This window comes from Cyprinus carpio, unplaced genomic scaffold, assembly GCF_018340385.1.
Source record: "Cyprinus carpio isolate SPL01 unplaced genomic scaffold, ASM1834038v1 S000006759, whole genome shotgun sequence".
Taxonomy (NCBI): Eukaryota; Metazoa; Chordata; class Actinopteri; order Cypriniformes; family Cyprinidae; genus Cyprinus; species Cyprinus carpio.
The window spans coordinates 1693595-1706994 of record NW_024879356.1 but is presented as its reverse complement, the minus strand read 5'-3'; the positions used below and the strand labels follow the sequence as shown (position 1 = coordinate 1706994).

Genomic DNA, 13400 nt, shown 5'->3' with positions numbered 1-13400 from the left:
CGGAGCCAAGCCGACAGATAGAACAGAGAGAGAGAGAGAAACAGGAAGAATGAGACGCCTCCCTAGCAGTGCAAACTCCTACCTGATCACCTTCAGCAATCTCCTGTAGAGATAGTAGGTGTGGGGGAAGAGGGGGTGGGGGGACAGACATCCGACAGGACAGAGAGAGAGACTGTCAACAACAGCCATGGCATGGGACAGAATTCACAGGCATGTAAACACAGACATTCACACTCACACAGGACAGGTCACATCATCATCTTCTCACACTCACTGCTTTACGGGACGTCCAAGTCATCTAGAGCAATTTTATTTGATTTGATAATTAATGCTGAAGTGTAAAGATACAGCTGCTTTTCTGTGATGCCAAGGATGACATTTACAGATCACTAGATAAATGCTCTTTTTTAACTTCAGTAAGAAATATTTCTTAAGCACCATATCAGCTATTAAAATGATTTCTGTAGGATCATGTGACATTGAAGACTGGAGCTTCATGATGCTGAACATTCAGCTTTGCATCACAATACTACATTACGATAATATAATATAATCTAAATAATGTTACTATTTTACTGTATTTTTTGATCAAATAATGCATAATTTTTTGGTAAGCATAATATACTACTTTCAAAATATTTTTAAAATCTTTTGAACAATAGTGCAAATGTGCTAGTGAAATCATGAAAGGTTAAAAAAAAAAAAGATAACTGTCTATAATAAATAGCAATAACAAGCAGCAAATGTTTATTTTTGTTTTAAGAGAAAACTATGATTTTAAAACTATGTTAACAATCAGGATTTGACTAATGACAAACCTACTACTGAACATTTTGATATGAGTAGATAAAAAGTTACTTCAAATAACAAAGAAAAAAAAATCCAAATATCCTAATCTCTTGCTACCGAGCCTTACATTAATTCCCTCTCTTTCTGAGATTATGTTTCTTGTTTTCTAAGTTTAGGTCCTTTAACATGTGAGGCTTAAGATTTTTGATTAACCAAAAATTCAGAAAAAGAAAATAAACATTTGAATTAATTATGACACTAATGCTTTTTTTTTTTTAGAGAGAGAGAGACAGACTGTATCCGTTTATATAAACAACAGTCTGTTTTCTCATTTTAGATGCTAAACTCAATCTGGTCTTGTAACCAGCAGTCTTTTCAATTGTTAAATGGAAGATCTATTAAAAAAAAAAAAAAAAAAAAAAAAAAAATATTTGCATTTGAAAATTGCTGTCAGACTATGAGATATAAATTTTGAATACTTGGGTGGGCCACTCAAAACCTGCAGGCGCTGACCAAACAAGATAAACAAACAGAGAGCATGTGGACCTCATTTCTGAACTGTAAAGAGGCGTTTATATAGTTATTTGTGGTGAGCAAATGATAGAAGTGAACATTGGCGATCCAATGAGGCCGTATGCAGTGACTTGACAGTCGAGAAGAAAGGTTTAACTTTATGCAAATAAGCAACGACTCCTCGTTCATGTTACTGTGAGCGATTTCACTGTTCTGTAGAATTTGTGCCTGGCCATAATTTGTAATCATTATCATTGAGTGTGATTCATGATTCACTGAGTTTGATTCAAGCACTGATAATCAGTCTTGTTCATTATATTTACAAGAAGGGTTGGGATAGAGCACAATTCTTTTTTCTTTTTTTTTAAAGAAACTGAATACTTTTATTCAGCAAGGATGCATTAAATTGATCCAAATTGACAGTGAAGACATTTGTAATGTTACAAAAGATTTGAACTTTCTATTCATCAAAGAATCTTGAAAAAAATTAGCAAAAGGCTTAAACAAATGCTTTCAATGAAAGCATAACTGTTTCAAGCAGCAAATCTGCATATTATTTCCAAGGATTTCTGTAAATTACATTTTAAAACACACTCTTATAGAAAACTGAAACTTTGAATTATAATAATATGTATGTATTTTTTGATCAAATAAATGCAGACTTGGTGAGAATAAGAAACTACTTTCAAATACATTTAAAAAAAACCTTGCAGACTCCAAACGTTTAAACAATAATGTATATACAAACATTTCTTCTTCCAGAGGCAACAAGAAAATCTTGTATCGCGAGAGAAAAAAAGTCAATTTTTTAAATTTTCCATATCAATATGGCAACTTGGTGACAATCAGAAGCTGTTGAACCATGGGCTGCTGGGAAAATATGGTGCATGAATCAGGTAAAACAAGGCACAGAGACACAAACACACATACACACGTACAGACATCCACATACAAACAAACACAGGGGGAACACTGAGTGCAGTAGTTTTAGCACTGTTTGCTGAGGCAATGACCTGAATCGATGAAAGCAGAGTGAAACAAGCTTTAACACTACAACTACAAAAGCATGTATAATGTAACTTCACAGACAAATCTCTACATCAGAGCTACAGCGATATCTCTAAAGTATAAATAATACAGTTATAATATAATAAAGTCACAACTTTCACTGTAAAAAATTATTCAGATCAATAATTACTATCAGAAGATTATTCTAGTAAAAATGGCCAACACCCACCTGGATAACTCCTTCCATCATGCTCACCATCTTGTTGACAATGGCAATGACCTTGTGCGTTCGCTCAGAGGGGCTGATGTCGGGCCGGTATTGGCTGGACATGACGTAGCGGCAGGTCATGTACAGCACATAGGTGGGAGACAGCTTGAAATGCACCGTTGAGCTGTTGGTGTAGTTAATGATGGCAGACAGGAAGGCATCCTCGGCTACATGGGGGAATCATGGGATAGAGAAAGCAGCTCTGATGAATGATGTTAGCATGCAAATTTAATTTACCATTAAAGTTGCACATGCAAGTTTTTTTCTTTTTTAGCCTGTCACCTGAGCTGTTAACTCCACGTTACTGATCATCACACTATATTATAGCTCACAGTGAAAAGCATGTGGAAACATCTACTGTAGTATAATAGTTCATTACAATAGAATTCATTTTGCAAAGTATACGTGTTGTTTGAAAACATGTATGTAGATATATTTTTATAAGCTGCTCAGCTATATCAGATTTGAAGACTGAAACTAAAATAACACATAAAAACAACACAGCCATAACATAAACAAAGACATAACATAACACAACAAAACAAACCACAACACATTTCATAACGCAACATACCTATATCACATCATAACACAAAACATGACTGTCATGACACATAACACTCATAACATAACACCACAAAACCATAACATTTCAAAACATATAAACACAACATGACACCGTAACACCTAACATATTTCATAACACAACAGATAATATGAGACATAACATGACGCATAAGACACAACATACAACCACAAGACATAAAGTAACAACACATAACAGGAGTTTGTCATCTTATTTTGTGATGCTTTGAGCTAAATAGGAAAACTGTAATGTACAAATGCGAATGAAACATATAGTGGGTGATTATCTGCTCTGGGTTTTGATATGCCAGCGGTACTAGGCTCAGTCCATCCATGCATCTACACAAAAGGAAACTGCTGGCTTCTGGCATAATACTCACTCCTGCCACCTAATGGCATGGTGGGACAACTAAATATTCTATTATCATTTCGACATTTTTTTTTTTTCTGATTTCCGATATTTTGGACAGACAAAATTTGTTAATTACAATATAATTTATCTTGAACTGACTTAATGATAAAACCAGTTTTCTAGCAGTCATCAATAATTCCCATCCACTGATCTATGAGGCAGCAAACCATGCGATTTCTATAATTAGCTGGCTTTTTTGCTTTATAATCAGCAGAGCCAGTAAAAGAAACTACATGAAGGCATTAACCAGGTCAAGTGGAAATACTATGTTGTGTCTGCAACACCCGGCAAAAACCAATGACAAAACATGAAAACAAACAGAACATTAAAAAGCTGCCACACACCAGACAACTCACATGACCCAGTTCAGATCAGATCGCTGAAATTAAACCAGCACAGATCAATTGGTTTTGCTTTGCACATGGATGTGGTACTCACAGTTTTCCCTGAACTCGATGCTGGCCGGCAGAATGAGTTCTGGGCCATCCTGGGACCTGCGGGGAAAGAATTGTTGCTCGATGAACCAGTTGAGATAGGACAGATTGACACCACTGTCTACAGACGCCCACCGCTCTAGAGACCCTGCTCCTGTCCTGCCGTACAACATCCTGTCACAGATGCCAAACTGTGCGGTGTGTGTTTGAATGAGCATTCTCATCTTCACTGGATTATTGATGACAAGACTGAAGCCAGGTGAGCGGCGGGCTCAGGTGTCTCAGGTTCAGACAGAGGAAGAGTGTTAGGTTACATATAGAAACCTGTACCCAGCGCTGACTCCATAGAGACCCTCACTGACTGACAAGCTGACGTGCACAAAACCTGCTGTTACTAAACAGAGAATGTAACTAGCATGGCATTGCTTTCTGCGTCAATAACTACAAAATTTGTTTTCACATTTTCTACTCTGTCTGCAGAGGAAAATCCACAGAATTCTTAATTATGCATTTACAAGATCATCCTAATAAAAGATAATAAATAAAAAGATTACAATAATAACGATTTGTGAAAAATAAGGGTAGGATCATTTACTTAATAAAAAAGAATAAATATTTCACTTTATTTTTTATTTAAAAATTGTAAAAAATAAAAGGTTTTAATAAAATAATAATAATTTATTTTTAATTTAAAGTAATTCATTTTTTTACAGTAATAATAATAATAATAATAATTTATTATCATTATTATTACTACTACTTTCTAAAAAAAAATGCCCCAGCTTTACTTTGCATTATTCATTTACATAATTATTTGATTATTTCCTCTTTCTTTTGGAACATTATGAACACAACCCAACAGGTTGCTTTTATTTTCTTCCCACTATTCTTAGAAAAATACATAATAATAAAACGTGTTGTGCAATTAAATAACGTAAAATGTGTTAATAATGCTACACTCATATTTGCACAATAATAATCAAAATAATGAATCAAAATAATTTAAATAATCAATATAGCCAAAAAAAAAAATTACATTTTACATGGAATGTCAAGGCTAACTATTATATACAAACACACAGTTTTGCGTAATTCTGAAGAAATGATCAGAACCCTAAAGGCTGACAGGTCAAGACATTTAAGTCGAGACATTTAACAAAAATCCTGTATCAAACTGAATAAATACACATATAAGCTTGTTTTCTTTCTGAATTACATAGAATTAATTGCAGTTAAATATTTTAAATGTTTGATGGCCTCAAAAGTCAATTTGGCCCAACTATAAAAACGAAGCACACAGTGTCAACAGAATTCTTACCTTCCGTCATGTTTGTTAAAGTCCTGCTGTTCTCCTCTAATCATGGGTTTCACCAGGCCTCTTTCACTGTTTCCTGTGCGCTCCATCTCCAGCTTCCCTGAGCTCTGAAACCACCAAATATCCCATCAGAGACAGAACACACAAAAACATGCACAGAGAGCTGAAAGCAGCAGGCAGATGTGGCACCTTGCTTGTAGGGAGAGCAGAGCCACCATGAACGTCCCCGTGAAGGTCAAAGGTCGTCTCTGGCACACTTCTGAGACAGAGAGAAACACAAAAAGGGGGTGGGAGGAGTTAATAATTTCAGCAGATGACAAGGAAGTAAACAGGATCAGTGGCCAAACAAACAGACACACACAATATTACCACCTGCGTATGCTCTAAAACACACAATTACATAAAACCTGAGCTGAATGGAAAGTCAAACAAAAGCAGCGGCCCACAGCCTCATGAACACCCGGATACATTTGTGTGTGTTTATGAGCACCGAAGACAATCAATAACACGCCGGCATTCTGACCAGTCTAAATGAATGAGCAGAACCCCACAGCCTAAAGATACAGCCACACAGTGTTTGAACAAAATTACCGTAAATTACAAAATTACAAGGCTACTGTGTTTCCAGCTCTTTGGGTTCAGATGTAGAGACGTAGTATATTCAGGTATCATCTATACTGCAGCTTGGGAGTCATTTCCATGACATTCATTACATTTCCAGCTAGAAACACTTTACATATTAAATAACCATGTTGTAATATACATTTTGGATAATCCAGTGAATTGAATACTTTACAAATGAAAAGTACAGTACTTTTAAAGGGAACTTGATGGACTCAAACCAAAAGACATGATTATACTGATAATAAATTAAGCTTGGCAACAATGTGAAAACAGCTTTACATTATGTAACTCCAAACAGTACAAGTAACATTACAAAATGTAGAGTTCTGACTCTATTAAGCCACAAAAACAGCCTGTATTGTGGTGTTTTAATGCGACAAGTGACAATGGCAACCACAAACAACTTAATTTCTTAAATTCAAAACATGCCCTGCTCTGAATTTTCACTCTCTTACATGCAAATCATGCAGCTGTCCTACTCACTGATAGTGATCAGAATGATACCTGAAAATTTCAGCTTTGCCATCACAGGAATAAATGACATTTAAAAATAGATTTAAATAGCAAACAATCATTTTAAATTTGGGTTAAGGTTAAATATTTGTGTTTTTACATTATTTTCTATCAAATAAATGCAGCCTTGATGAGAGCAAGAAACCTATTTTTTTTTTAATTCTACCCATCCCAAACTGTCGAAAAGTAGCGCATATGGAACTATTCTTTGCATTTACCTGCAGTATGAGTAAACATGCCATCCAGCCTACATGCTTCCACATAACACAAATCAGTAAAATCAGATATTACAAGGACTGAGCCATCAGCAAGCGTCTATGTGCAGTGCTGTTATCCAGCAGAACATCAGGACACCAGATTAGAGACTCAGATTAGCTTACCGCCACAAACACTTTCAACAAGGAGACGTTTTCACATCAAATCAATGCAGGAAATGAACCTAACTGAACCTAGACATTATGGACGAATGACCTGAAATGAACGCAGATTTAATTACTGCATATTCACATGCATGTCAATAGGATGCACATGGGATTACTTTGCATTAAAAGTTGTGTTAAAAAAACTCAGAAACCCAAAACAAGAAACAGGAATTAAATTCTAGAAAAGCTTTATAAAGAAGCTAAACAGGAGAAAGTTCACATGTTCTAACAAAGTCATAATAACAATAAGAATAAACTATTACTAATGAGGAGGGCTGGGAAAATTAGTGTATTATACAATTAATGTTGACTGTTCAACGCATTAAAATGAATGCAATCAATGTACTGTAGAAACATTTTTTCCTCCATATCCTGAGGCTATGCTGTTTTTCCCCACTTTTCACACAAACAATAAACTTATGAATCCATATATATTATGTTACATTATATTATATTATATTATCATTTGGGGATTTTTTTTTAAAGAAATTAATACTTTTATTTAGCAAAAATGTATCTATTTGATCAGAAATGACAGTAAAGAAATGTATGTTACAAAAGATCTCTTTTTTAAATAAATGCTGTTCTTATGAACAGTATCATGCTTTAAAAAAATCTTGTTGACCCCAAACTTTTGAATGGTAGTGTATGTGAATGTGTGTGTATGCATTTGTATACACACACACACACACACACACACACACACACACACACACACACACACACACACACACACACACACACACATCAACCAATATTACTTAAAAACACAGGTTTCTGAACAAACCTACATGTTTAATTAACGTTAAAACAATGTTTTAATTAGCATTTTATGATTAGATAAACAAAAACACGGCACTGTTAATAGTTTTGCTTTATAACAAACAAGCACAACAAATCTTCATAGTCACCTGATAACTCAAGTGAAGCGTTTATGCTCCATGAAACACGTGTAAAATGTGGATGAACTCACCAGGACAGCTCTACACTCCTCTTGCTCCTGTCTGATATGTTTAACAGCGGAGTACAGTGAAGAGTGTGTGTGTGTTGGTGGGAACGTCACTACACTCCGCCCTGTCTCAAACACACTGTTTCTCTCTGAAATGACACTGGGACACACCCCTCTCCAACCCACACTGATCAGATTATAGAGTCTCTCAGCGCCTGTGGCCAACATAACCTTCCACTCACCCTCTCCGGGTCACTCTCCCAGCCTCTTTTCCAACAGTTCTCACAGTAAAGGCTGCATTTAACACTAGAAATCTGACAGGACGGTCACTGCAGAGAAAATCCACATGCAAAACCTGAAAAACTCCTGTTGCCATGGCAGCAGAGCATCCCATAACACAACTCGCACTGGTCGTTCAGAGAGACACCAGAGTTAAACACACATGCATCATAAAGTGAGAACAAACAAACCAGAACACGCAAGCAAGACACTTAGACATTGAAATACTGCCATCTAATGGCTCCACAAGTACAGAACACCTCATAAGCAACTGTGTGTTTTCTCCACTTTTGAAGAATTTTGACATCAACTTATAATGTTATTAAACCTTTCTTGCACCACAAAAGAGGCATTATTACGTTATTTCATAATCACTTTCAAGTGTCACTCCATCTCTTGGAACTAAACCATCGGTTTTTGCTACTGTACCTTTAAGATTACTATTTTCACCCAGATACTGGGGTCAAAACTTAATTAATTATCTGCTCTGTTCCTGTGACATGTGTAAACTGTGTCTGTAAAGAACCTGCATATCACTAGAGCTCTTAAAGCCTGAATTAAAACTTCAAAAAAACTTTCTATTAAATCACAAAATCCTGAAAAAAATATGACACAATAAACAGGCTCTCCTAAACTGTCCTTAAATGTAGCACTGAAAAGTTAGATTAATTTAGGTGAATGGCATCATACAAATGATTCATCTGAATCAAGTGATTTAAAAGAATGATTCACGATCCATTCCATGATCTGCAGAAGTCAGAGTTGGTTTATACATTATTTTTATAGTTAAAGGTGGCTGTTCAACATGTTTTTGACTCTGATATAGAAACTAAAGTGTTTCATAGTTGTGTTAGTTGCATTTAGTATCAATTCACCTATTCATTCTCATGCTGTCATCCAAGCTAAGATCCTTTTATAAAGATATTAAATATCTTCAATGTACTTAGCTACTTTTTGTTAGTAGCTTTAAATACAGCTAATGACTTTTTTTTTTTTTTTTTTTTTTTAAGTAGCTTGGCAAGCTATAGTTTTCAAAGAAGCTTCCCCATCACTGTGTCTAATGTTACACAGTACAACAGATGGCTCATTGTGCTACGCTGCCACAGCTGGTCAGTAAGGGATCAGACAATTGTATGAGTTCAAATCTTTCTGGACACACTCAATGTGATTCGTATCAGGTTATATTTGCTTTTCAGCTCTTTTTGGGTAAAAAATTAATATGACTCACCCTGATTTGTGTCTGCCCTTCATCATGGGCCCTGGGTCTCTCTTGGACATGCTGTGGTCATAGCTGGGGTCTACGAATTTGAAGACGTGAGTGGCTCCGAACTGGAGCGTCACGCCGCTGCGCAGAACCGTAGTGTCGGAGATCCGCTGTCCATCCACGAACGTCTCAGCGTCCAAACTGACAGGGGTCACGGTCACAAGCCCTTCCGCATGCATCAGGTCACAGTGGTGAGGCAGAATCCCAGGCCCAAACAGCTGCGGTGCGACAAAATCAGGGATGTGTTTTTAAACGTATTTTCACCATTCACTCTTCTTCACTACTTCGCTGAAAATGTCATCTTACTTGAATGTTTCCATCTTCACTTCGTTCAGATCCGACCTCAGTGACGCTGTGCTGAAGTCTGTAAAGTTTGGGTTTATCCCTGGAGTCTGAGCCATCTGCAGAGCAGCCACAGAGCAGTGAGACACACACGTTTGCGTTTGTCTGCATTTCACTCACACTCGATTCAAAACACAAGCATTCTTGCACAACTCATTAGTGTCACTTCTGTGCTTTGGGCCATGTAATTAAGAATATGTAAAACTATGTTTCTAAATTCGTCTAGTCAATGGGCTAACTAAACTACTGTGCAATTAGGCTGTTTTCCATCCTGAACTTAAAGACGCAACTCCTCCGAGAGGGTTTTCCAGGGTTGTACAGTATGCTAATTAAAGCACTGACACTAAAAATACACCACCGTTCAAAACTCAGTGAGAAAGTAATACTTCTATTCAGCAAGAACGCATTAAAATGATAAAAAAGGGACAGTTATAATGTAACAAAAGAATTAAAGAAGTAAATGTTATTCTCCTGAACTTTCTATTAATCAAAGAAACCAGAAAAATGTATCAACATTTATCATTTATTACAGACATTTATCATTTTTTCACATTCTTAATAATAAGAAATGTTTCCTATGCAGCAAATCAACATATAAGAATGTTTTCTGAAGCATCACGTGACACTAAAGACTGGAGTAATGATGCTGAAAATTCAGCTTTTCCATCAGAGGAATTAACTGCATTTTAGAAAATATGTAAATAATAATAATAAAAAAAAGGTAAAATTTCACAATATTACTGTTTATTGTACTTTTGATCAAATAAATGTAGCCTTGCTAAGCATAAGAGACTTTTCAAAAACATTAAAAAAAATCTTACTGACCCCAAACTTTAGAATGGTATTGTATATAAATACTGACCTCACTAATCAACTAGTTGGTCATTAAATGTCTAGTCATCCCTCGTGACATATCCTTACTAATAATCATCAAATACCTTCCATGAACACTGAGCAAAAACATAGACACTTCTGCTATCCGAAATTGGAATTTGATCAGAATTCTTAGAACTTGCTGAGAAACAATGAACTTTAATAGGAAATCCTGGGTTGTAAATGATGATGGGATGGTTAGGTTTGTATTAAAATTCTTAGATTAGTGAGATGATTGGCAATTAGGAGTTGTAAGCAAAATGCAAAGCACAGACAGTAAAAGAAGGGAATAGGGCTTAAAATATGACATTGTGTCAAAATATCTTCATAATACTGATGTTAGAGCACCGTTTGTATATATTTTGGGAAAAGTATATTTTCCAGTCGACAGCCTAGGCGACTTTATAGTTATTTTATGACACTTTGTTAAATCAAAAATACAGACTTTTAGGCAAGGATCTCTTACCATGAATACACTGTAAATAATACCCTATGATATTTACACTTACGTAAGAGTCTAAGTGGGGAATGCTGGGAACTTTGTACCAATACAAGGAACAATAGGGCCCTTCGCACCGCAGGAACCTTTTCATAGTACCAGAACTAATTGTGGAACTACCCACTTTTGGGCGTTTTCGCACCACAGGAACTGGGTGCAATTTTAGCACCGGACTGGCTTTTTCAAGAACCAAATTAGCTCCTACTCCAGAGCAGGGTCTAACCAGCACAACTGGTACTACCCGTGATGTAAGTAGACATTGATTGGCCAGATGCTACGAAAACGCCCTCATCCGCCATGATTTAAAACACTGTGTAACATACTGTAAACATTGTATCAACTTATTTACCAAGTATGACAAACAGCGATAAATATATGGAGACTGAAGTGCAGGCACTTGTAGCAAATATAGCACTGCCAGTTGTTGTTGGAGATTCTTAGTCCTGCTTTCCATTTTTTCAATCGCTTTACGTATACGTCAACATTCCATGTCCATTATTGTGAAACCCACGAGACAACAAAAAAACACAGCTCCGATCACAGAGTCCTCCCTCCTCCTGTTGTTAAAGTTGTTCTTCTTTGCTTTCATTGTTGAATACCATGCACAAATGACATCGCTGTCGACCGGCTTACGTCATGTCCTAGTACACACTATCGGTGCGCATGCAACCCTTTAAATGGTACTGGGAACTAGTTCGCGCAAAATCGTCCCAGTACTTTAGTACCGTACATTTAGTTCTGGAACTGAAGCGGTGCGAAAGGCCCTAAGGTGCTATAAAACTATATGCTTTACCAGAAAGTACCACATCCATCTCCTCTTGTGCCAACAATTTGACCACATAACTGCACACATTACTTTTAGGGCACAAAAACACCAAGTAGGTCAGTGAGTTTTCATTTTGCAGAAGTGTTTAATAGCTTCTCTTTCGGAGCGTGTGAGAGAGAGAGAGAGTAGAGCTGGGGGAGGGTGGGATGTGCAGGCTGGTTTGTGTTACCTTCATGATGACGGTAGTAGTAGGCATAGTGACTCCCTCGCCCTAGGATGGGACACATGCACAGGAGCCAGGAGCAGACAGAACGGCGGGACACACACCGACACACGCCAACAAAACGCCAGAGAGAGAGAGAGAGAGAGAGAGAGAAAGCGAGAGTGATACAGAGAGAGGAAAAGCCAAAGAGTACCAAACGCAGCAAGAAAGAGAAAAAAGCGCCGTAAGCAAGTGGTCAGTCTGTCAGCTGACACACACTCCAGAGAGGAGTGAATATGTCAATCAAATCTCAATTTCCAAGGCCCAGAGAACCCTCACGACCAATACTACACCATATCTACATCGGACAACAGCACGTCACAATATGACAAAACCATAATTCTCCCATTATAATCAACAAACAGTCTACACTAGAAGCAATTTGGCTAAGGATTGTGCAGTTTCTTTTTTTTTTCGTGAAAGTGTAAATCAATAATTTGATTTGGTATGACTTGTGTATTTATTTTAAAAAAAATACTAAAAAAAAAAATAATATAAAAGTACTTTATGAGTATTTTATTAAGTATTTTTCTTTCCTCTCTATATATTCTAAAACAATACAATGTAATATAAAATAAAAAAAAAATAATAAATGATATAAAATAACGTTAACTGAGTATATAATCATTTAAAAATAATGTAATATACTGTAATATAAAACATAAGACTTGTTTACATACATAAATACATAATATATATAAATATATAAAGTATATTTAGTATAATAAAAATAGTATAATAGTATATTAAACAAACAATTTGGTATAAAGTATAATATTAAATAAAGAAATTATTATAAGTTTTATTAATATTAAAATATATTATAATATCATAGTATTTATTATGTAATACATAAAACTGAATAAATACATAGTACATAGTATATTATTAAATAGAAAAGTCAAAATTAATAATATCAAATAATATACCATAAAATAATATTTAAACAAAATAAATTGCTTATTATTAAACAAAATAATATACAGTCATTTAATATAACAACAATATAATACAGATAAAGTTCGTAGAAATTACTTAAATGTTTTTATATTATAAAATATCTCATGCAAAGTACAATTGTTTTTTGTTGTAAATAAAATAAAAGTCACCCAATGAATTGTTCCTGAAGTTATCATTGATTGGTTAGTGAACTTTTGAAGTGAGCTTTCATTGTAGACAGCCTTTTTTGTCTATGCAATGCGACGTTGGTTGCCTCTAGTATAGATACAGTGTCATTACACATCAGGAGAGTTCCTGCTCAACTCTTTGCGGTTAAAAAGCAT

The 13400-nt window shown here is 35.6% G+C and overlaps 1 pseudogene; it reads right to left on the bottom strand.

Moving 5' to 3' along the window:
- Positions 1-13400, bottom strand: part of LOC109079036 — a 49754-nt pseudogene that overhangs the window by 29442 nt on the left and 6912 nt on the right.